Source organism: Hypanus sabinus, chromosome 3 (assembly GCF_030144855.1).
Source record: "Hypanus sabinus isolate sHypSab1 chromosome 3, sHypSab1.hap1, whole genome shotgun sequence".
Taxonomy (NCBI): Eukaryota; Metazoa; Chordata; class Chondrichthyes; order Myliobatiformes; family Dasyatidae; genus Hypanus; species Hypanus sabinus.
In genome coordinates, this window is record NC_082708.1 from 151,249,788 (window position 1) to 151,273,499 (window position 23,712).

Here is a 23,712-nt window from a genome sequence, read left to right on the forward strand (position 1 = left end):
TGAGGCATGTTCTCCCCTGCCCAAGACCATGCTGGCTCATCCTAATGAATCCTTGCCTTTCTATGTGAACATGAATCCTGCCCCTCAGAGTCTTCTCCAACAACTTCTTGACCACTGATGCAAGATTCATAGTCCTGTAATTTCCAGACTTATCCATGATGCTGTTTTTGAAGGTTATACTTACTGGTTATTCAAAATCCTTTGGTATACTCTCCTTTTCTCAGATATAGAGAATACTACAGCGGATTTGGAGCGGAAGCACTCCACCACTGACATGTAGTAGCCTCTTAAAGTTCTGTCAGGACTTGAGGTTTGCTACTTTTTTTATGTAATATGGCCTTTTTAAGTTCAAGGCACATTTATTAACAAAGCATGCATGCAATATACAACCCTGAGATACCCCTTCCCTATAAACAGAAACAAAACAAAAACTATGGAACCCATCCAAAGGGGGAAAAAAATCAACCAACACCTCCACACACACAAAAGAAACATCGTGCAAGCGACGAGAAAAAACATGAGCAAATAAAAACACAGAATATAAAACACAAAATCGAAAGAGTCCAGGCATATTCAGTTCAGCTCAGTGTTCGTTATATGCAGGCTGCCCCAATTCAAAGTTACCCAAGATAGTAACTGAAGAAGTAGCGACGAGAAACACATAATGTGAACTACAGAGTCCAATCCACAAATCATGTCAATTTTAACTTCTTGTCATTCAGAACTGCAGCAAGGCTGGATGGAATAGATTGCTGAGGAATACTGTTGAGCATGTTGACATCAAGCACAGATTCAGAGTTGATGTAAATATCATATGGGTATGCTATTGTCGGGAATGATGTCCAACTTCGATCCACTGCCAAAAAAAACAGAAACTTTTGCTCTTTTCCTTCATTGTTACCCAGTCTGCAAACTTTTAATTCAAAACACATTTTTTTAACTGATTTCAAACAAAATTGGAAAGCATGTGTCAGTGTGAAATTACTAATGAATCTGCATTTTGGCTCAGAAGAATTTTAAGTGATTGAAAATACTGCAGTGTACAAATCAAGTCCCATTGGTTTACAAAAATGTGCTATTTAGTTGCCTTTTGATGTTATGTTTCTGTTAAAATATTTACATATTCTTCTCTTGCAATCAACTCAATGCACTCATGGAAATCAGAATTTCCAATTATTGCTTTTTCTTCCTTTGCCTTCACCCTGATATAAACACAACCATGAAAGAGAAGAATGAAAATTCTTCAGCTCCAGAGACTTTTGTTTTCACTCGTATTCCATACCATCTGATCTGTCTTACCTCATCTTTAAATAGTCTCGTCTGACACTTCACCTCTCCAAGCTTACTTTGAAAACTGCAAACCTTCCACCCTTCTCTTCCTCCAATCATGTTATTCTTTACTCAGTAATAACAGTAAGAGCTCAATAACTTAAGTCCTGCTCTAAAGAATTTATCGACAACCCTGTTTGTGGGCGTTTGCGGTGTCCAAACAGACTGCTATATTTATGTACAACATTTAAAAGGCTGTATCATTGCTAAAAACAAATTTCATTGACAAATTTGACACTACAGTGACATAAACCCGATTCTGATTAAAGGTAATTAATAGTCTGGTTTTTCTGGGGCACCTCAAGGTTTTTGAAATTAATTATACAAAATTTCCTACTGGATCCAAAAAGGACTTCTGATGAAAAGCTGTTGACATGAAGCACTGACTCTTTCTTTCCATTGCCTGACATGTTGAGTTCTTTGTTTTTAAGGTAAGATTTGTTGCCAGCTCTGACTTTGGTCTGGTATAATCAATACTGCATTGGAAAACTTAAAAAAAGGCATCTATGATGAATAAACATTGTGGAATAACAGTGGTTGAAATAGTTCCATTAAAATGCTAACTTCACGCAAGATACAACTGTACAACAATTTTAAGAGACTGATTAACAGAATAACTTTGCCAACCTTGTTAGCAATAAACTAATGGTCAGCAGAGAACTAAGAAATAGAACAAAGTTGAGGCTGAAATTTAAGCAACACAGTTATGAACATCCAAAATTAATCACCATTTTTAAAGTGAGATTCACTCTATCAAGAATTGGGCTTACCCTCCGCACGCTCTAAAGTTTCCACAACCTTCCTATAATGAGGTAACTAAAACTCAGCACAATATTCAAAGTGTGGTCTAACCAGGACTTTACAGAGCTGTAACATTACCTTTTGGCTCTTGAGCTCAAATGTTCAAGGGTGGAAGAGATTACCAGAAGTTAGAGAAATCCATTTTCATGCTGTCAGGCTGGAAGCTACCAAGAGTAAATATGACATATTGCGCCTTCAACCCGAGAGTGTTGAGTGTTCATCATGGCAGTTGAGGAGGCCATAGACTAAAAAGGGAATGGGAAACATCACCTTTGTAATGGACAGAGCAAAGGTGCTTGACGAAGCAGTTGCCCAATTTGTGTAGGTTCTCACCAATGTAGAGAAGGCTGCGCTGAGAGTCGATCATCCTGACAGACTCTAGGTTGATTCACCTGGAAAGACTGGGGCCCTGAATGGTGGTAAGGGAGGAAATGTAGGGCCAGATGTAGCACCTGTCCTGCTTGCAAGATTAAGTAACTGGAGGGAGATCAATGGGAAGGGATGAGTGGACAAGGGAGTCACGTAGAGAGCAACACCTGTGGAATGTGAGAGAAGAGAAAAATGCGTTTAGTGGCAGGATCCCATTGAAGTTGGCAGAACTTACAGACAATGATGTGCTGGAGGCAGAGGCTTATGGGATTGTTGCCTGGAACCTCAGACATGTTCACCAAGTTATCATAGCCCAAAACGCAGAATTCAAGATGCCTGAGAGACAGGAGGTGCACTACTTTTGGTTTACTATTGTCATTGCCATGGCGGAAAATGAGGTGGGGTGGGGGGACTCCAAGCCAGGCTGCAACATAGAGGGATGAGGCTTCCACCACCCAGTATCTTTTGGGCAAATATGCAGTCACTAGAGATCAAAATTGAAGACCCAAGGGCAAGACTTCTGTGTCATAGGCAACTGAGAGACTGCTCAATTGTATGCTTTATTGAAACCTGGCTTTCTCCGGGCACGTCAGACACAGCAAGCAACCCAGAAGGATTCTCAATCTACAGCATGGACTGAATTGCTGATTTGGAAAAGGCAAAAGACTGAGGTATATTTTATGATAAATTCTTGTTGGTGCTCCGATGCAGTGGTATTGTTGTTCTCAAGTTCCCCTGACTTGAAATAAATGCCACCCATTCTATTTACCTAGGGTGTGCTCATCCATGATCCCCCACCAGAGTTGACATTCCACTAACAGCTGACCATAATCAACCGCTCATGATACTGCATGATGTCATCTCCAATCAAGAAACAACCCATTCAGAAACATTCCAAATCATAGTCAGACTTCATACAGGCTGATTTCAAGAAAACCCTGCCCAATTACCACCAGCTTATAACCTGCAGCACCAGAGGTCCCAACATACTGGACTGCTAATATACAAAGATAACGAATGCCTACAGCTCCTCGCCCAGACCGCATTTTGGCAAATCAGATCACTTGGCTGTCCTCTTACTTGCATACAAGCAGAGGCTAAAGAGTAAAGCACCAGATATTAGGACAACAAAGAGGTAGTCACGGGAGGCAGAGGAGTGGTTATGGGATTGCTTTGAGTCAATGGACTGGGCTGTGTTCAAACACTCATCTACGGATCTGAATGAATACACCATGGCTGCAATGAACTTTTTTAAAATAGCTGTAAATGAGTGTATCCTCACTAAATCATTCAGTGTCTTCTCCAATCAGAATGAACCACAAGATCCAAAATCTGCTGAGGGCCAGCTCAAAAGCATTCAAGCCTGGAGACCAATAAAGTTACAAGAGGTCCAGAAAGTGGTCCAATCTTTGGAAAGCTATTCCATGGGTAAAGTGGAAATTCTGCACCGAGCTTGGCTCAATAAGGAATGCTTGACAGATGTGGCAGGGCTTAAAAGCCACCACCTGTTCTAAAGTTATATCAAGCGTCTTGGGAGACAGCAAGACTTTGCTTCCAGAGGAGCTCAATGCCCTTAATGCTTGCTTTGACCTGTCAGAACATGGAGGAGCACGTGAAATCCCACATCCACCGATGATTCTATGAATTCAGTTTCATGAGGTGAACCCACGAAAAGCATCTGGATCAGATGAGGTACCAGATCATGTAGTAAAGATCTGTGCTGATTAGCTAGCTATTGTGTTTACCGAAGCCTTTAACCTCTCACTTCGGCAGTGTGGTAGCCTCCTGCTTCAAGCAGGCTTCAATTATACCGGTGACCTGCCTTAATGACTATCATCCAGTTGCACTTACATCCAGATAATGAAATATACTGGCTCTTGCCTGAGAGGCAACTTGGATCTACTCCAATTTGTCTACCAGAGCAACAAGAGCGTAGCAGATGCCATCTCATTGGCTCTTCACTCAACCCTGGCACATCCGGACAGCAAAGATGCATACATCAGGATACTCCTTATTGACTACAGCTCAGCATTCAATATCATCCTCTCAAAACTAATCAATAAGCTCAAAGATCTTGGCTTCGATACCTCCCTGCGCAATTGGATCCTGGATTTCCTCAATTGTAGACCCTAGTCAATTCAGACTGGCAACAACATCTCCTCCAGTTTCTATCAGCACTGGTGCACCACAAGGATTGTGCTTAGCCTACTGTTCTACTTGCTTTACACTTATGACTGCATGGCTAAGCACAGCTCCAATGCCATATTCAAGTTTGCTGATGACATCACTGTTGGAGGCCGAGTCAAAGGTGGTGATGAATCAGCATATAGGAGGAAGACTGAAAATCTGGCTGAGTGGAGTTATAACAACAACCACTTACTCAGGACTGAGGAACTAATTCTAGGCTTTAAGAGAGGGAAACCAGAGATACAAAGAGGATCAAAGATGGAGAGGGTTCCTTTGTGTTAATGGACCCATCTTGGGTACAGTATGTAGATGCAATTACAAAGAAAGCACAGCAGTACCTCTACTTCCTTAGGAGCTTGCAGAGATTCAGCATTACATTGAAAACTTTGATAAACTTCTATAGATGTGTAGTTAAAAGTATATTGACTGGCTGCATCATAGCCTGGTATGGAAACACCTATGCCCTTGAATGGAAAAATTCTACAAATAGTAGTGGATTAAGTCCAGACCATCATGGGTAAAGCCCTCTCAAACATGAAACACTGTCGTAGGAAAGCAGCGCCCGTCATCAGAGATCCCCACTATCTAGGTCATGCTTTGTTCTCACTGCTGCCATCAGGAAGATGGTACAGGAGCCTTTTGTTCATTTACAATCAAAAGAACATAGAAACATAGAAAACCTACAGCACAGTACAGGCCCTTCGGCCCATAAAGTTGTGCTGAACATGTCCCTACCTTAGAAATTACTAGACTCCCCCATAGCCCTCTACTTTTCTAAGCTCCAAGTACTTACCTAAAAGTCTCTTAAAAGGCCCTATCATATCCGCCTTCACCACCATTACCGGCAGCCCATTCCACGCACTCATCACACTCTGAGTGAAAAATGTAACCCTGACATCTCCTCTGTACCTATTCCCCAGCACCTTAAACCTGTGTCCTCTTGTCCACAACACCTCCAACCTTACTAACCCATCCCTCCACTTCCTCATCGTGGTCATTTATAAAAATCATGAAGAGTAAGGGTTCCAGAACAGGTCCCTGAGACACACCACTGGTCACCGACTTCCATGCAGATTATGACCCATCTATAACCACTCTTTGCCTTCTGTGGGCAAACCAGTTCTGGATCCACAAAGCAACGTCCCTTGGATCCCATGTCTCCTTACTTTCTCATTAAGCCTTGCATGGGGTACCTTATCAAATGCCTTGCTAAAATCCATATACACTACATCTATTGCTCTTCCTTCATCAATGTGTTTGGTCACATCCTCAAAAAAATTCAATCAGGTTTGTAAGGCACGACCTGCCCTTGACAACACCATGGCAGCATGTTGGTTGTCCATCATATTCGACAATGACAGTGAAATCTGTATGGGAGAGTTTTTATAAAGTGGAAAAGCCATTGCACTGGGACACTTTCAGCCTTCCATCTTCAGAAGTCTGGGTCCAGTGGCACCAGTAGAGGTCACAAGCTGGGCTCTTCCTTGGTTGTAGCAGATGACCATGACTTCATCTGTGCCTTACCATGCCCTTTGCTTTCTACAAAGCTTTGCAGAACTGCCTTCTTAAGTCACTGGATCTCACTGTTGATCTCATCCACTCAGTACGCTAGAGCTGACTTCACATACTAGAATAATCATATCCCTATTTCACTGGGGTATGAGGCCTGCTGGCCACCCTCATCTGGTTTAGCCCGCCTGTCAAAGTGGCGTATGCATGCAAACATCTACTTGGAGCCACAGGTGAGAGGTGAGTGTATGGAGAGGACCAAAGGTAAATGAGCTGCCCTAGAATAGGCACAACTAGCCCCTTCACCAGAGGTGCTACCCCTCCTTAGACACCCCATACACAGTAGCCTACACAGGATAAATTCATCCATCATTGATTATTAGGAACTAATACAAAGTTTTATAATACCGTTGTAGCATTAGTAGTGCTCTAATTTGCTCTGTATTTCATTTAAATACATAATTTGTTGCTCGGTTAATCATAGTTTTAAAAATTATTTCCATGAAGCTACAGCTAATTGGGGCAGTCACTTAACTGAGCCAAGATGTACAGGTCTCGATATATCCTGTTGAACTAGAATCCTATTATTATTAAAAATTGATCATGAAAATGAGGCAAAGGGATTTAACACATACTTTCATCTTCTTTTCCCAAACTCAGCTCACAACTAATATACTAAAGTAATTCTCTGTGATTTTTCTCACTGTAAAACATTATACAAAAAAAACCATTTCCATATTTCTTAGAATTCTCAGTTAGGCATTTTTTTTTCTGACAAAGAGAGGCAAAGATAGGGTGGATAGTCAGTACCTGTTTCACAAGGCATGAACAGCAAACAGCAGAGGGCATGTGTACAAAGTTAAGGGAGAGAAGTTTAGGGGAGACATCAGGGGTAAGTTGTGTTTTTTTTACACGCAGAGGGTTGTGTGTGCCTGTAATGACTTGCCAGGGATGGTGGTGGAGGCTAAAATATTAGGGGTATTTAAGAGCCTCTTGGACTCATGGACTCATGGACTCATGGATGAAAGAAAAATAGAGGGTTACGGGGTAGTGTGGGTTTAGTACTTTTTTTAAGGAATATATGGGTCGGCACAACATCGAGGGCCGAAGGGCCTGTACTGTGCTGTAGTATTCTAGTGTCTAGAGTCTAAATGTAATTGTGTTTAAAAAGTTGCATTACTATAAATAAAAATGAATGTCTAATTATGATATAGGTAATATTTTGTAAAGTTTAACTTAATATTTAAATTACTTTCAGCTTTTACAGTATGGCGTATCAATAATAAAAACATTGCTCAACACATTCTATCCAAAAGCTTTTATTCCTATTATTCAGAAATCACTCTGTGGCTAAAATTGAAGAAAAAGGTTTGCTATTTTAACACACAACTCCAATAGGACTACAACATGTGCTAGTCCATAAATAGACTTTGTATGCACGTTATCTGAAACTACATTCCTTACAAGGTCCTAGCCAAATCAAACCATCTGCATATCTCATTTGACAGATGACAATTTCACACGATTGTGAAGGATCTTTTCAGAAGCCTTTCATTTCTAGTTACTGGTTGAGTCATAAAACTGAAACACCCCAAAAAAATTAAGAAGATAGTCATAATGATATAGATTTTTCAGAAACGCAGAATGGTCTTAAAGTTCCAACCCAGCAACCTTTAGTCTGTTGAGCAAGTAATAAAGATGAAAATTCTGAGTACATTCCATCTGTTAATCATTAACCTTATTGGTCCCTGTCCTAAATTCTGTAACTCCATGTTATATTCCTCCTTTCTAAAATTATTTTCAAGAGTTATTTTATACATATCACTTACTATCTTGTATACCTCCGCAAGGTAACCTTTCAGCTAAGACTGCTGCAGCCTGCAATGCCCAATTCTCTCAGGTCTCTTCTCAAAAGTAAGACCAATTAAAGCTAATTCCAGGGATCAGTTCCGAAACACATTTCCACACCCTTACAACGTCTGAATGCTCGCTTGTGTCTCTGCAACCAAACCCCAACTACATATCTGAAAATAAATTCTGATCATAGCACATGACATTTGTTGGTGACTTCACCTCTCTGTAGTTTCACACCATTTAATCTGTTGAGTGCATCCAATGTTTAGCAAATCGCTGATGCTATACTCCAGCCCTCTTCATCATAACATAACACCATATGCTGCTCATTTCTCTTGCTATTTGCATTAGTGACCTGTTGACTACAGATCCAAAGTTACAAAGCTGCTATTGCCACCTCTATGTCACCAAAATCCTCTCCCTTCACAGCTAATCTGCTACAACACTGCTCATCCATATCCATGCATGGGGACTAATTCATCTAGTTCTCTTGCCTTTAACCTAATATACAACACGTACTATTAAAACGTTACTCCTATACTTAGAAACCTTCACTGTTCCCTAATTAAGCAACACGTCTCAAATATTAACAGATGCAAATCCCATCAAAGCCTCATTCCATCTCTTCTGGGTCTATGTTTCCCCACTTCTGGCATTTTAAGCATTTTTGATTTTATCTGTCTACTATTAATGACCACAATCTATTCCAGCTGCTACCATCGAGGAAGCGATACTGCAGCATAAAAGCCAGCACCAACAGGTTCAGGGACAGCTTCTTTCCCCAGGCCATCAGACTGATGAACTTACGCTGATTTGAGTGTACTCTATATTACATTGACCGTTCTATTTATTACAAATTATTATAAATTACTATGATTGCACATTGCACATGTAGATCATAACATAACGTAAAGATTTTTACTCCTCGTGTTTGTGATGGATGTAAGAAATAAAGTCAATTTAATCTCCAGCTGGCAAGAGTCAAGAGCTGGAACACTTACTCTAAAAGCTCCTTGCCTATCTACCTGAATTTCCACTTATAATATTTCCCTTTCTTTTTGATGATTGTTAGGACAGATGACAAAAACGAGGTTTCTGACTCAGGATTACATTTGGAATGATGGCCAATTTAACATACAGAAAGGTTAAAAGATTCTTGTAATTGCTCATACTTGCAATAAAGGTTTGATTTTTATTGCTCTGCCTACTTTCTGAACTGCCCACTGTGATTCCTTTTCATACATGGGAATCTAAGCATCTACAATAAATTATTTTGTCAATTCAACAGGAATCTTTGAATACCATATTCATTACTTCCATTGCCCCAATGAAACATTTTAGAACCAGAGATTATTTAGGTCAAAACTTCACTAAAATGAATTATTATGCATACTTACCAGAACCACTTCAATGGTAAATAACATAACCAAACTTAATCCTCATATTAGTACATGTATAACCAAAGCACAATAGCAAATTCGACTTTACATATCTATTCAGTCTTGCTGACAACTTACACTTTTCAACCAGTAAAGCCTCCAAGTATAAATTTTAATTAATCATGATCTATATGCTATATTTTCTCAAACAAGATCAAATGATAAGTACAGATTTTGTATAAAAAGACCATTAAAGCTACTTACATGTAAAAGCCAAGCTTTCAAACATTAACTTCATCACTTTCTTTGTTTAGCAAATTGAAATGATATAAAATTTAAACAGCAACTGTAAAATATACATGTTTATATGTAGTTGGATATTTCCAAATGACACTAATCCTTGATTGCCATACCTGCCATTTGATAAGTTAAACTTTCACAACCCATATTACATTCTCAGACGTCCGGCTCAGTAACCACCAATTTATATAGAATCTTTAAAGCACAACTTATTTCAGAATAAAGAAAATATAACTTTTTTTTCCATAGACAGCTTCTAACCACCTTAAATTTGCTGTTTTCTCCTATGTTTTTACTGTACCAGATATGATCTATAGCAAGCCACATATTAATAAAAACAGTGTATTTATCTAGGGAAATGTGCTTGATAATTCATTTAGATTTTTTAAACTGACCTATGATACAATTCCAAACGTCTAGTTTTCTCCTGATCAGTTATTATATTATGCTGTGTCCACCAGCAGTTTGAATGTAACACTATGGATGGCTTCACAAAATGAACAAAGCTTAGAGTCGTTACCATGGCACCTATTATGACAACTAATGAGGTAACATCTCAATAAAGATCGCAATACACAGTAATACTTCACTTTTGAGTCGAGCAATGTTCTACTTAGCGTAACAAACCAAGACCATCTGCATCTTGGGGTAGACCCAAAAGCAGAATTCTTTCAGCGAATAAACAGATTCAAACCAACAATCTTAACAGCCTACTGAACTTTTCGCTTTTAGTTGCACCTTGCAGTAACACATATGAGTTACTGAAAACATGGGTAAGATGCTTTAATGCAGCCCTACTTTCTGACATCACACTCTGAAATGGACTCCTCTCCTGGACCACACAGATGGGAACTGGTGTTAGAAGTTAATTAACGCGCGGTTACATCACGAGGTGAATGGAGGAAGGCTGACGCCACGGCTGTGAATGGAGGCCGGGGCTGCACGCACTCAGCAGCACCTTCAGGCCACGTTATCCACCTACTCATCTTCACCGCAACTATCCACCTCCCCAGCCCCTCACTCCTGGCCAACTCATTCCCTTCATATGCACAGAATCAATCATAAAGAAGGCAGCCGGCTGCGACCTGCCCACTAAAATGCTGGCCAGCCAGTGTTAAAAGGGGACAAGACCAAAGACTCACCGCCCGTCCCACTCACATCAACCCGACAACCGTCCTCTCGCCGGGGTCCTCCTCGAGCCTGCCTCTGCTTGCGCCTGTCTGCGTTTGCAATTCGAAGCTCAGACAAGACAAATCCACAAACAGTGCAAACTGAAGGGAAGAGTAACCCCGTTTTGTTGCAGTTTAGTGAAAATAGGAGAGCCGTTGCTTACTGGAATTACATTTCTAGGTCGCAAGCACTCTGGGTCTTGGTTTCATGCACCGGCCCTAACCTGTAGAGCATTATGGGTGATGTAGTTTAAAGTGTGTCGTTTTCGCTGTTATAATTTCAGTGTAAACTACATGTTCCAGTGTGCAACTAGTGCACAGCGACGCCATACGTTGATGAGGAGCTATATACGGTAAGGATTTGAGGCTATGATGAGGGGTGTTTAATCTATGAGGAAGGGGTTATGGATTCTTGCTTTCATGATTCACCGTGGTTAATAATTTTCAAACGCTTTTGTTGGTCAAAATTATATCACGCATCTGTTTTATGAGCATATAATGTATGGATTTCTTTTGCATTCACCACTTGCACAGCGACCTAGTTCCTTATTGCAATGTTTCTAACAAACGAATGCTGTTCTAACCATCGTGGTTCTCACATTTGATGGTTTTCAACCAAACGCAATATTTAACTATAATTTAAAATAGAAAGAACAAACTCAAATGCTGGAATTGTCCAGCATATCAAGCAAAACTTATGGAGAGGGATACAGTTAACATCACAGATACAGCATCTTTCATCAAAACTGCCTACTGCACTTTTACAAAACTATGTGCAATTATTTTCTGGATTTACCTTTTTTTCCAAAACTAAGGAAATTTTCCTAGAACTATGGGGAAAAGTAGAATGGGAACAATTAGATACAAGATTTACTCAGGTGTAAAAGAAAATGAAGTAATTATTAGTCCGGATCCGATGATGGAGCTCAAAACAACCAGATAAAGAACACAATAATAAAAAAACACAATACATAACATGGTGTACATACATAGATTATATGTCCATAAAGTGACACTGGGTACAAGAGTGTCTGTACATAACCATAAGGTGACTGACAGGAAATGGTAAAGTAGTCCTGCTGAAGGGTCTCGGCCTGAAACGTTGACTGTACTCTCTTCCAATAGATGCTGCCTGGCCTGCTGAGTTCCTCCAGCATTTTGTGTGTGTTGCAATGATGAAGTAGCTCTTTGACGGAGGGATGAGTTTGTGGGTGGAAGTGTTGATCAACCTTACTGCATGGGGAAAGTAACAGCCTTTTTTGAGTCTGGTGGTTCTGCTGTGGATGTTGTGTGGTGTCATTTCAGATGGGAGTGAGAAACAGTCTATGAACAGGGTGGGTGGATACTTCATTATGTTACTGGACCTTTTCTGGCACTTTCTTTATATATGTTCTTAATGGTGGGTAGGCTGGTTACAATTAGATATTAATAGTTTTTATTTGCTTTTTCAATTTACCTAATGAATTTGATATATTTTATGAAGTGATGATTTTGTGTGAAGGAATTTGTGGCATGTGGCCAAGTTTGCAGATGATACAGGTGGCAGGATCATTAAAGTCACTCAAGCAGTGAGTCTGCAGCAGGACTTGGACAGGTTAGGAGAGTGGATAAAAAGGATGCAGATGCAATACAGTGTAGGGAAGTGTGGATTATTCACTTCAGTAGGAAGAATAATGGTGTGGACTATTTTCCAAATGGGGAGGGAATTCAGAAATCAGAGGGGCAAATACAGTTGTGAGTCCTGATTCAGGAGTCCCTCAACGTTAACTTGCAGGTTAAGTCAGTAGTAAAGCATGCAATTGCCATGCTTGCATTCATTTAGAGTGGGTTAGAATATAAAGGCAAGGATGTGCTACTGAGGTGTTATGATCTTGAGATGAAAAAGCTAATGTATGTGGAGCATTTGATGTCTCTGGTCCTGTATCCTATGAGTTCAGAAGGATGAAGTAGAATCATTAAAATCTACCAAATACTGAAAGGCCTGGGTAGAGTCCCTGTGTAGAGGATGTTGCCATTAGTACAAGAAACTGGACCCGGGGGGGTGAGAGAACAACTTCAAAATAAAGGGACATCCGTTTGGAAACTGACAAGGATTTCTTCAGCCTCAGTAGTGGATCTGCAGAATTTGTTACTACAGAGGGCTGTGAGGGCCAAGTTATTGGGAGTATTTCAGCAGAAATTGATTGGTTATTGATTGATAAGGGAGTTACCTCGAGAAAGCAGGATAATGCGATTTTGAGTAAAAAATACACGATTGAATGGCAGAGCAGGCTTGATGGACTGATTCAATGGCCTTTTGCAGCTGTATATTCAACTGCACTGAAATTGCTATGCTCTCTTCGTACATCACTGGATGGGGTTTCAGTCTAGATTCTTGAGCTTAAGACTGTGGACTGAGACAAAACCATAGTCATTTGATTCAGTGACAATGGTACCAGTTAAGCCACAATGAGCCAAAGTAATTTTTTTTCAATCTTGTAAAAAAATCAGTCTCTAAATTGCTCGTGGTGATAACTACATTTGTTTGGCTGTTTCTTACAGGGTGTTATGCTACCTTGCAGCTCCAAGCTGACTTCACAGCTGTTTTTATTTGTGAATTTAGACGAGATCAATACTAGTCTTTTGTTTGATATTCTGTATTTAATGTGACTTCATTGGATTACTTCTGTTGCTTGGGTGCTAATTAATTGTGATTGAAGTATCTGGTATTAGGGAGTTATGTCACTGAGAGAAGTGTACCCTCTGCTTTTTAAGTGGAATTAAGAATCTAATGGAAATTGCTGCATCAATAAATTTTGTGAGTGCAAATCAGCAGTGCAGCCATGAATGGGATTTGATGAACAACACATTCCTATGCGCAAATAATACAATTACAAAAAGAGACTAAATTAGCCTGATAAACCAGTTTCTTGTCTCTACCTCTTATCTATTGCACAGTAGGAAAGCCTTTTATGGATCTGAAAATGGTATGGTTTAACATAGAAACATAGAACAGTACAGCACATTACAGGCCCTTCAGCCCACAATGTTGTGCCGACCCTCAAACCCAGCCTCCCATATAACCCCCCCACCTTAAATTCCTCCATATACCTGTCTAGTAGTCTCTTAAATTTCACTAGTGTATCTGCCTCCACCACTAACTCAAGCAGTGCATTCCACGCACCAACCACTCTCTGAGTGAAAAACCTTCCTCTAATATCCCCCTTGAACTTCCCTCCCCTTACCTTAAAGCCATGTCCTCTTGTACTGAGCAGTGGTACCCTGGGGAAGAGGTGCTGGCTGTCCACTCTGTGTATTCCTCTTAATATCTTGTACACCTCTATCATGTCTCCTCTCATCCTCCTTCTCTCCAAAGAGTAAAGCCCTAGCCCCCTTAATCTCTGATCATAATCCATACTCTCTAAACCAGGCAGCATCCTGTTAAATCTCCTCTATACCCTTTCCAATGCTTCCACAGCCTTCCTATAGTGAGACGACCAGAACTGGACACAGTACTCCAAGTGTGGCCTAACCAGAGTTTTATAGAGCTGCATCATTACATCGCGTCTCTTAAACTCTATCCCTCGACTTATGAAAGCTAACACTCCATAAGCTTTCTTAACTACCCTATCTACCTGTGAGGCAACTTTCAGGGATCTGTGGACATGTACCCCTCAGATCCCTCTGCTCCTCCACACTACCAAGTATCCTGCCATTTACTTTGTACTTTGCCTTGGAGTTTGTCCTTCCAAAGTGTACCACCTCACACTTCTCCGGGTTGAACTCCCATCTGCCACTTCTCAGCCCACTTCTGCATCCTATCAATGTCTCTCTGCAATCTTCGACAATCCTCTACACTATCTACAACACCACCAACCTTTGTGTCATCTGCAAACTTGCCAACCCACCCTTCTACTCCCACGTCCAGGTCATTAATAAAAATCACGAAAAGTAGAGGTCCCAGAACAGATCCTTGTGGGACACCACTAGTCACAACCCTCCAATCTGAATGTACTCCCTCCACCATGACCCTCTGCCTTCTGCAGGCAAGCCAATTCTGAATCCACCTGGCCAAACTTCCCTGGATCCCATGCCTTCTGACTTTCTGAATAAGCCTACTGTGTGGAACCTTGTCAAAAGCCTTACTAAAATCCATGTAGATCACATCCACTGCACTGCCCTCATCTATATACCTGGTCAGCTCCTCAAAGAACTCTATCAGGCTTTGTTAGACATGATCTGCCATTCACAAAGCCATGCTGACTGTCCCTGATCAGACCATGATTCTCTGAATGCCCATAGATCCTATCTCCAAGAATCTTTTCCAACAGCTTTCCCACCACAGACGTAAGGCTCACTGGTCTATAATTACCCAAACTATCCCTACTACCTTTTTTGAACAAGGGGACAACATTCGCCTCCCTCCAATCCTCCGGTACCATTCCCGTGGACAACAAGGACATAAAGATCCTAGCCAGAGGCTCAGCAATCTCTTCCCTCACCTCGTGGAGCAGCCTGGGGAATATTCTGTCAGGCCCCGGGATCTTATCTGTTCTAATATATTTTAACAACTCCAACACCTCCTCTCCCTTAATATCAACATGCTCCAGAACATCAACCTCACTCATATTGTCCTCACCGTCATCAAGTTCCCTCTCATTGGTGAATACCGAAGAAAAGTATTGATTGAGGACTTCGCTCACCTCCACAGCCTCCAGGCACATCTTCCCACTTTTATCTCTAATCGGTCCTACCTTCACTCCTGTCATCCTTTTGTTCTTCACATAATTGAAGAATGCTTTGGGGTTTTCATTTACCCTACTCGCCAAGGCCTTCTCATGCCCCCTTCTTGCTCTTCTCAGCCCCTTCTTAAGTTCCTTTCTTGCTAACCTATATTCCTCAATAGACCCATCTGATCCTTGCTTCCTAAACCTCATGTATGCTGCCTTCTTCCACCTGACTAGGTTTTCCACCTCACTTATCACCCATGGTTCCTTCACTCTACCATTCTTTATCTTCCTCACCGGGACAAATTTATCCCTAACATCCTGCAAGAGATCCTTAAACATTGACCACATGTCCATAGTTCATAGTACATAGTCCCTGCAAAAACATCATCCCAATTCACACCCGCAAGTTCTAGCCTTATAGCCTCATAATTTGCTCTTCCCCAATTAAAAATTTTCCTGTCCTCTCTGATTCTATCCTTCTCCATGATAATGCTAAAGGCCAGGGAGCAGTGGTCACTGTCCCCCAGATGCTCAACCACTGAGAGATCTGTGACCTGACCCGGTTTGTTACCTAATACTAGATCTAGTATGGCATTCCCCTTAGTCGGCCTGTCAACATACTGTGACAGGAATCCATCCTGGACACACTTAACAAACTCTGCCCCGTCTAAACCATTGGAACTAATCAAATGCTAATCAATATTATGGAATTTAAAGTCACCCATGATAACAACCCTGTTATTTTTGCACCTTTCCAAAATCTGCCTCCCAATCTGCTCCTTGGTATCACTACTGCTACCAGGGGGCCTATAGAATACCCCCAGTAGAGTAACTGCTCCCTTCCTGTTCCTGACTTTCACCCATACTGACTCAAAAGAGGATCCTGTTATATTACCCACCCTTTCTGTAGCTGTAATAGTATCCCTGACCAGTAATGCCACCCTCCTCCCCTTTTCCCCCCTCTCTATCCCTTTTAAAGCACAGAAATCCAGGAATATTGAGAATCCATTCCTGCCCTGGTGACAGCCAAGTCTCTGTAATGGCCACTACATCATAATTCCATGCATGTATCCGAGCTCTCAGTTCATCACCTTTGTTCCTGATGCTTCTTGCATTGAAGTACACACACTTTAGCCCTTCTAACTTACTACCTTCACACCCTTTATTCTGCTGCTCTTTCCTCAAAGCCTCTCTATATGTTAGTTCTGGCTTTACTCCATGCACTTCTTTCACTGCTCTATCGCTCTGGGTCCCATCCCCCTTGCAAATTAGCTTAAACCCTCCCAAACCATGCTAGCAAACCTACCAGCAAGGATATTGCTCTCCCTCGAGTTCAGGTGCAACTCATCCAGTCTGAACACGTCCCACCTTCCCCAGAAGAGATCCAGTGATCCAAAAATCTAAAACCCTACCCCCTGCACCAACTCCTCAGCCACGCCAACTCAACTGCCAACTCTTCCAATTCTTACCATCACTATCTTGTAGCACTGGCAGCAATCCTGAGAATGCCACCCTTGAGGTCCTGTTCTTCAGCCTTCTGCCTAGTTCCTGAAACTCACACTTCAGGACCTCATCCCTCTTCCTGCCTACGTCATTGGTACCAACAACATAATGGTTTACAATTATGTTTTGCTTCTCTAAGAAAAATACTGCTGCTTTTCTTGAGCCTCTTTGGTTCTATAATGACAGTGTTATTGTCTTCTTCAAAATGCTATCTCACAGACTATAATGTAATGGCACTGTCAGCTTGTGCCTGCCCAAGTACTTATAACTGATGATTTGTGCTCCCCACTCACAGGATTCCCTCTTAAAGAACAATAGCTTCAGCAAATATCCTCACTGTAATCTCTTTATGAAAGTCTGCCTGACATATTGTCAGACTAGAATCTTGGAATTTCAGTCCCAAATATTGAACAAAGATCTGTACAAAATCATTGTTTATTGTGAATTAATTTGCACACTGCCAATGAGCGTTAATAAGGATTCAGTTTGATTCCTTTCACTTTATCCATTCTCTGTTTAAAATATTCAATGTCAAGTTCAATCTGAATTTGATGAGGAAGGCAAGGTTGAGAGAATTCATTGTACTTCTTGGAGTGGATTTTTCTAAAAAAATATTTTATAAATCTAAAATTGCACTATTCAAAAATCAGCCTCCTCTTAGCCTTAAGAAAGCTTGAGTCATGATGAAGCAATGTCAGAGCTTGTTATCAACCTCGAGCAAAATGCATTCTTTGTGTTGTTTGTTACATGTGATCCATTAACATCTCTTTTTGAAGTAGTTAAGAGTAGGGCGTCTGCCATTGACTGAAAAATTTCTGATCAGTAAAATTGGAGGTAAATTTAAATCTGTTTTACTACTTGGACTCAAGATGGGGCTTTCCATTCCAGAACATCTGAGATGTCCTCCTCCTTCAAGAATGGGATATTCCTTCCTCTACAATCAATGCTGCCCTCACCCACATCTCCTCTATTTAGAAACAGAAACACAGAAAACCTACAGCACAATACAGGCTCTTAGTCCCACAAAGTTGTGCTGAATATGTCCCTACCTTAGAAATTACTAAGGTTACCCATAGCCCTCTATTTTTCTAAGCTCCATGTACCTATCCAAAAGTCTCTTAAAAGACCCCATCGTATCCGCCTCCACCACCATTGCCGGCAGCCCATTCTACGCACTCACCACACTCTGAGTAAAAAAACTTAACCCTGACATCTCGTCTGTACCTACTCCCAAGCACCTTACACCTGTGCCCTCTTGTGGCAGCCATTTCAGCCCTGGGAAAAAACCTCTGACTATCCACATGATCAATGCCTCTCATCATCTTATACACCTCTATCATGTCACCTCTGAACTTCTTTTGTTCCAAGGAGAAAAGTTCACTCATCCTGTCTTCATAAGGCATGCTCCTCAATCCAGGCAACATCCTTGTAAATCTCTGCACCCTTTCTATGGCTTCCACATCTTTCCTGTAGTTAGGCGACCAGAACTGAGCACAGTACTCCAAGTGGGGTCTGACCAGGGTCCTATATAGCTGCAACATTAACTCTCAGCTCCTAAATTGAATTCCACAATTGATGAAGACCAATACACCGTACAATACACCACTCTCCTCTCCTTTTTCCTTTTTCTTCAGCCCTTGACCTCGTCCAGCTATCACCCACCTCCTCCCCCCAGCGTCTCACTTCATCCCTTCCACTTTTCCTCAGCTGGTTTCACCTCTCACCTACCAGTTTGCACTTCTTCCCCACTCTCCCACCTTCTTATTCTGGCTTCCTTCTTCTTTTCTGGTTCCGATAAAGGATATCAGCTGTAATGTAGACTGTTTATTCATGTCCTTAAATGAATGCTGCCTGACCTGCTGAGTTACTTCAGCATTTTGTGTGTGTTGCAGTGAGTGAACAATGTTGCACATTAGCAAGCTTAACAACATGCCACAATTTAGCTAAATGACAGTGGAAATGGAGATTGTAATCCAGTCCGATTCTATGAATGAGGGCAAAAATGCATTGTTCTACAGAAATTGAAGGGAAACAAAGAACGGGAGGAAGCAGAAATATTTACAGTTACATAGCACTGTTCATGACTTTGGGTCGTCCAAAAGTGTATTGTTATCAAAGAAGTCATTTCAAGTTGTAGTTTGTCAGTAGGTAGCAAGTACTGAATGTGAACTGTAAAGCCACATATTTATTCTATAACTTTTCAAAATTATTTAAATGATTGAGGATCGTGGTTCAAATTTCACAAGTTTATAACTTGTTGCAGTGTCCGAACTGTAGGAATTGCTCCAAGAAGTGTTGTAGGCCCAACCATCTTCAGCGGCTTTACCAATAACCCATGACACAGGTACATTTGCTTATGCTTGCAAACTGGTCAATTCCATTCAATATTCCATCGTAAATGAAGCAGTTTGCATCCTTGTACAGCAAGACTATGCAATAGTTAGGTACAGACTCAGATCCTACACTCATCTTAAATTTTTATTAACTCTCTCTCATCTGCACACTGTTTACAGTGGGTCAGTTAACCACACGCCTTTGGAATGTGGGAGGAAACTGGAACAGAGAAAATCTGTGGAATTCTTTGCCACAGATAGCTGTGGAATCCAAGTTTTTATGTGTATTTAAGACAGAGCTTGGTAGGTTCTTATTCAGGGCATGAAGGGATGCGGAGAGAAGGCAGAAGATTAGGGCTGAGAGGAAAGTTGGATCAGCCATGATGAAATGGCAGAGCAGACTTGATGGGCCAAATGTCTTAATTCTGCTCCTATATCTTGTGGTCTGAAATCCGTCTGGTCACAAGGAAAACATACAGGATTGAAGTTGAACACTCTGAACTTGCCCCAGAATTCCTGGAATACTGAATCACGAGCTGGCTTGGATTACCAAGTGACTATCTTCAAAAGAATCTACCCATCTACCTTTTGACATTCATTGCTGAATCGACCAAAACCTCAATTCAACCAGCCACAACAATATTGCAGCTATGTCAGCAGATCTGAGGACGGGACTGTGAATACGCACCCCCTACAGTATTCCCGCCCGGGGAGGGCGGGAACAGGAAGGCTTTAAAGCGAGGCTGCGAAGTTTGAATAAACCTCTTTGCAACTGCAGCTCACCGACTATGTGTCATTATTTTAGTGCTGCGTGTAGCACACTGCTATAATTGGTGAGCCCGACAGCCCAAACGATATTTGCGCCGAAGATGAATGACGCCGCATCTGTTCACGCAGCTTCGTTAAAACTGTCAAGCTTCTGGACGCTGCGACCTCACCTATGGTTCCAGCAAGCAGAAGCCCAATTCCACATTCGTCAGATAACCTCGGAGGACACACGTTACTACTACGTGGTGAGCTCCCTCGACCAGGAGACAGCCGCCCAGGTTGAGGAGTTCATACAATCGCCCCCCAGCGGATGGCAAACACACAGAATTCAAAGCCTTGCTCACAAGGACTTTCGGACTCTCACAGCGCAAGCGAGCTGCCCGCTTACTGCACCTGGATGGTTTGGGAGACAAGCCGCCGTCGGCTTTGATGAATGAGATACTGTCCCTGGCCGGAGGACACAAGCCCGGCCTCATGTTTGAGCAGGCATATTCCTGGAGCAGCTGCCCGAGGACATACGCCTGCTGCTGTCTGACACGGATTTCAGCGACCCCCGGAAGGTGGTGGCCTGGGTGGACATGCTGTGGAAAGCCAAGAAGGAGAGTGGTGCGTCCGTCGCACAGATCACCAGGCCATGCTCCCAGCAGCAAATCAGACCAGGCCCGGCCACAGAGCCCATTAACCCCAGAGGCAGGGGTGAGGAGACCAATGAACGATGGTGCTTCTACCACCAGTGGTGGGGCGCAGAAGCCCGCTGCTGTAGCCATCTCTGCAAGTTCCCAGGAAACGCCAGGGCCAGCTGCCGCTGATGGCTCCGGCAGCTGGCCAAAGGGATAGCCCCCTGTATGTCTGAGACAAGCAGTTGGGATGCCGCTTTTTGGTCGACACCGGAGCCGAGATCAGCGTCTTACTTCCGACGAGTTACGATACCCGCAACAGAGAACCGGGTCCCACCCTGAGAGCCGCGAACAGTAGCATTGTAAGCACCCGTACGGTGCAGCTACAGTTTGGCTCCAGCCGGTTCACGTGGGACTTCACACTGGCCGCCGTAGTCCAACCACTCCTGGGAGCGGATTTTTTGCGAGCTCACAGCCTACTGGTCAATCTGCAAGGGAGGAGACTGGTCCTTTCAAATGTTCTCCCTGGGTGAAGCCCAGTTGCCGGCCCCACACCTGGACTCCATCACGCTGTCCGACAACAACTTCACCTGAGTCCTGGCGGATTTCCCATCGGTTCTGGCGCCACAGTTCACGGCAGCCATGCCCAGACACGGCGTACAGCACCACATCCCGACACAAGGACCACCCCTCCACGCCCGTGCTTGAAGACTTCCCCCGGACAAGCTCCGACTGGCGAAGGAGGAGTTCAAGAGGATGGAGGAATTGGGGATCATACGGCGGTCCGACAGCCCATGGGCCTTCCCCCCTGCACATGATGCCCAAAGCAACAGGGGGCTGGAGACCATGCGGCGACTACCACAGGCTGAATGAGGCTACCACACCGGACCGCTATCCTGTGCCGCACATTCAGGACAGGATCTTCTCCAAGGTAGACCTCGTTCGGGGATACCATCAAATCCCGTTGCATCCGGACGATGTCCCCAAAACGGCACTCATCACCCTGTTCGGCCTTTACGAGTTCCTCTGTATGCCGTTCGGCCTAAAGAATGCCGCACAGACGTTTCAGCGGTTAATGGACACGACCTGGACTTCGCTTTCATCTATTTGGACGACATCCTCATAGCCAGCAGCAGTGGTCAGGAGCATCTGTCCCACCTCCATCAACTCTATGCCCGACTGAGTGAATATGGCCTGACAATCAACCTGGCCAAATGCCAGTTCAGGCTCGACACCATCGACTTCCTGGGCCACAAGATTACTAAAGACGGGGCAACCCCTCTGCCCGCCAAGGTAGACGCGGTCCGCCATTTCCTCCCACCCAACACAATCAAAGGCCTTCAGGAATTCGTGGGTATGGTGAATTTCTACCACCGCTTCCTCCCTTCAGCTGCCTGAATCATGCGCCCTGTGTTCGCCATGATGTCGGATAAGGGCAAGTACATTACCTGGGACAGGGAGTCTGCCGCCGCTTTCATTAAAACCAAAGAAGCCTTAGCAAACGCCGCAATGCTAGTGCACCCCAGAACGGACGTCCCTACCGCCCTCACTGTGGACGCATCTAACATGGCAGTCGGTGGAGTGCTGGAACAACTCATTGAGGGTCGCTGGCAACCCCTGGCGTTTTTCAACAGACACCTACAACCAGCCGAGCTCAAATACAGTGCTTTCGACTGGGAACTGTTGGCGCTATACCTGGCAATCCGGTGTTTCAGGTACTTCTTAGAAGTTAGGCCCTTCACCGCGTTCACGGACCACAAACCGCTTACCTTTGCATGCACGAAAGCATCTGACCCCTGGTCGTCCCACCAGCAGCGACATCTGTCCTACATCTCCGAATACACGACGGATGTCTGGCATGTCTTGGAAAAGGACAATGTCATGGCAGACGCCCTCTCCCGCCCCAACATCCAAGCCCTGTCCGAGGGGGTAGACTATGAAGCACTGGCTGAAGCGCAGCAGGCAGACGAAGAGATCCCTAGTTATAGAACCGCAGTCTCCGGTTTGCAGCTCCAGGACCTCCCCGTAGGCCTAAGTGAGAGGACCCTACTCTGTGACGTCACCACCGGCCAAACCCGTCCCGGCAGCCTGGCGGCTGCGCGTCTTCAACTCCATTCACAACTTAGCGCACCCCTCCATCAGGTCAACCGTCCGGATGGTAACCAACAGGTTCGTTTGGCACGGACTCCGCAAGCAGGTCAGTGAATGGGCCAAAACGTGCATGCACTGCCAAGCAGCCAAGGTGTAGTGGCACACCAAAGCCCTGCCACAGCAGTTCCACCCCACCTGCCGGCGTTTCGACTACATTCATGTGGATATTGTGGGCCCCCTGCCAGTGTCGCGAGGAGCACGGCACCTCCTGACTATCGTGGACCGGTTCACAAGATGGCCAGAGGCGGTCCCGCTCACTAACACCACATCCAAATCTTGCGCCCAGTTCACCTCCAGCCTGTGGTCAGCTCTGGCCAGCCTTTTGGGGACACAGCTGCACCACCCAACTGCTTACCACCCACAGTCGAACGGACTAGTGGAGTGTTTCCACCGTCACCTGATGTCAGCTCTCTTGGCCCACCTCAAAGGGCCTAACTGGGTGGACGAGCTTCCCTGGATCCTGCTCGGCATCTGCATGGTGCCCAAAGAGGATCTGCACACCTCGTCGGCCGAGTTGGTGTACGGTGTACCCCCGGTCGTCCCCGGGGAGTTCGTACCGGCCCCAAGGGGGCAAGAGGAAGAACCCGCAGCAGTCCTGTGCAGACTACGCGAGAGGCTTGGTAACCTGGCCCCCATAGCCACTTCACAGCATGGGCAGAACCTGACTTGCGTACCCAAAGACCTGCAAAACTGTGAGTTCGTTTTTGTACGACGGACATCAGGCACCACTACAG

General features: G+C 43.6%; 2 protein-coding genes across 4 annotated transcripts in view; one reads left to right on the plus strand and one right to left on the minus strand.

Annotated features, from left to right (window-relative positions):
• aimp1a (aminoacyl tRNA synthetase complex interacting multifunctional protein 1a) overlaps positions 1-11,023 on the minus strand; it is a 56,336-nt gene extending 45,313 nt beyond the window's left edge. Inside the window, exon 1 of one of the 2 annotated variants that reach the window (XM_059965397.1) lies at positions 10,871-11,023. The gene's annotated coding sequence lies outside the window, so the exon portion shown is untranslated. Of the gene's footprint in view, positions 1-10,123; positions 10,145-10,870 lie in introns of those variants that run through there. The other variant, XM_059965395.1, reaches the window with a different exon arrangement.
• The window catches only part of tbck (TBC1 domain containing kinase), a 229,090-nt gene continuing 212,451 nt past the window's right edge, over positions 7,074-23,712 (plus strand). The window contains exon 1 of one of the 2 annotated variants that reach the window (XM_059965386.1): positions 7,074-7,087. The gene's annotated coding sequence lies outside the window, so the exon portion shown is untranslated. Of the gene's footprint in view, positions 7,088-11,170; positions 11,251-23,712 lie in introns of those variants that run through there. The other variant, XM_059965385.1, reaches the window with a different exon arrangement.